Below are 2,385 nucleotides of genomic sequence, written 5' to 3'. Positions count from 1 at the left end.
CTGGGCCTGGGCGCTGTCCCTCAGCTCTTCAGCTCAAGGCTAGCGCTCTACCACTTGAGCCACAGCGCCACTTCTGGCTTTTTTCTTTTTGCTTATGTAGTACTGAGGAATCGAACCCAGGGCCTCATGCATGCAAGGCAAGCGCTCTACCACTGAGCCACCTTCCCAGTCCCTGCACTACATTTTGACACTTCTATGCTGCACGTTTTCCACTGTAGGATGTCTCCATTTGTTCTATTAATGTTTTTTCTTTTTTCCAAACTGTCAGGTTTAATAACCTTCTCTTACACGATTGTTACTGTTTTTTCACCTTAAGGTACTACCATCATGGTGTATTAAAATACAAACAATGGGGCTGGGAAAGTGGCTCAGTGGCTTGCCTCACATGCATGAGGCCCTGCGTTCGATTCTGAGCATCACATAAGCAGAAAAAGCTGGAAGTGGCGCTGTGGCTTAAGTGGTAGAGAGTGCTAGCCTTGAGCTGAACAGCTGAGGGACATCGCCCCGGCCTAGAGTTCAGGTCCCATGACTGTCAAAAAAATTAATAAAACACAAACAAGTAAATTCAGTGTCTTTGGTACAGAGTACAATATTTTTGTGGGGGGGGGTCCGGTCGTGGGGCCTGAACTCTGGGCCTGGGCGCTGTCCCTCAGGTCTTCAGCTCAAGACTAGCGCTCTACCACTTGAGCCACAGCGCCACTTCCAGCTTTTTTTTTCTTTTTGCTTATGTGGTGCTGAGGAATCGAACCCAGGGCCTCAGGCATGCAAGGCAAGCACTCTACCACTGAGCCATCTTCCCAGCCCCAGAGTACAATTTTTAAAAATACATGAAATATACCAACATATAAAGTTAAATAATGAAATAACTCCTTTGAGAAAGTAAGTTGTTCTGTAAAAAATTTAGAGGGCACCAGGTGCTGGTGGCTCACACTTGTAATCCTAGCTACTCAGGAGGCTGAGATCTGAGGATCACAGTTCAAAGCCAGCCTAGGCAGGAAAGTCCATGAGACTCTTATCTCCAATAAACCACCCCAGAAAACTGGTGACCGACCCTCCCCACCCCTCCAAAAAAAATCTAGAGGGTTGGGAATGTGGCTTAGTGGCAGAATGCTTGCCTAGCATGCATGAAACTCTGGGTTTGAAAAAGCTGGAAGTGTTGCTATGGCTCAAGTGGTAGAGAGCTAGCCTTTAGCAAAAGAAGCTCAGGGACAGCACACAGGTCCTGAGTTCAAGCCCCATGACTGGCAAAAAAAAACCCTAGAGAATTATGAAAACTACTCCATGAATCAGCATAAGAATATATCAGAAGCTGGGCATTGGTGGCTCACACCTGTAATCCTAGCTACTCAGGAGGCAGTGATCTGAGGATCGCAGTTCAAAGCCAGCCTGGGCAGAAAAGTCCATGAAACTCATCTCCAGAAAACCGAAAGTAGCTCTGTGGCTCAAGTAGTAGAGCACTTGCCTTGAGCTAAAGAGCTGAGGGACAACACCCAGGCCCAGAGTTCAAGCCCCATAACTACCACCACCACAACAAAAAAAATATATCAGAAAATATGAGTATGCTAATATGGAAGTAATTTATAAGATAATATCATTAATACAATATACTAATAGAAAAAAACTGTGTCATCACTCCCCATCTCCTGTTGTAATAATCATCACATGGGCACCATTTGGGCCACCTCCCAGTAGCCTCTGCCCTGTCTGGCCTACAGTTATTCCTTCCCATAGCCCATTATAACAAGGCCTGAGAGAATGCTACCCAGCTGCCAGGTCCCAAGGTACATGAAAAATGATAGGAGCCCACTCTCCAGGTGGTAGCTTCCAGGTCTTTAGATAGTAATTATCTCAAACTCATTTGCATCAGTCTGGAGAAGTAAGGGGAGGAGAGCTCTTGGTGGTACTGGATATTGGGCGGCAGCAGCATGATCTCTGTGTTGGAGTTCTCCAAGGGGTTAAGGCACCCTAGCTCCTCCTTGGGCAGGCTCCACATTGTCTTCAAATTACACCTCATCAAAACTTTGCTCCTCCTCCATAACTTCTATTTTCATGGACCCTAACAGGTCTGAGGTGACATCAGCAGCTGGGCTGTGGGTGGCTGCCAGGATCTTGTACTGATACTCAGTACCTTTACCTGCATGGTGCAACAGCTGCTCCTGCAGCTCCTTCTCCCTCTTCTTCTAGGACAGCTGGTTGATGCACTCATCTGGAGTGCAGCTCATCCTGGATTGCCATCTGTTCTTTTTTTTGGTCAGGCGTGGGGCCTGAACTCTGGACCTAGGCGCTGTTGCTCAGCTCTTCAGCTCAAGGCTAGCGCTCTACCACTTGAGCCACAGCGCCACTTCCGGCTTTTTTCTTTTTGCTTATGTGGTGCTGAGGAATCGA

The 2,385-nt window shown here is 47.3% G+C and overlaps 1 protein-coding gene across 1 annotated transcript in view; it reads right to left on the bottom strand.

Annotated features, from left to right (window-relative positions):
* Pspc1 (paraspeckle component 1) overlaps window positions 1–2,385 on the bottom strand; it is an 87,798-nt gene that overhangs the window by 84,545 nt on the left and 868 nt on the right. The window lies entirely within an intron of this gene.

Source organism: Dipodomys ordii, unplaced genomic scaffold (assembly GCF_000151885.1).
Source record: "Dipodomys ordii isolate 6190 unplaced genomic scaffold, Dord_2.0 Scaffold1, whole genome shotgun sequence".
NCBI lineage: Eukaryota > Metazoa > Chordata > Mammalia > Rodentia > Heteromyidae > Dipodomys > Dipodomys ordii.
The sequence above is the reverse complement of the archived record's forward strand: the minus strand, read 5'-3'. Positions and strand labels throughout refer to the sequence as shown.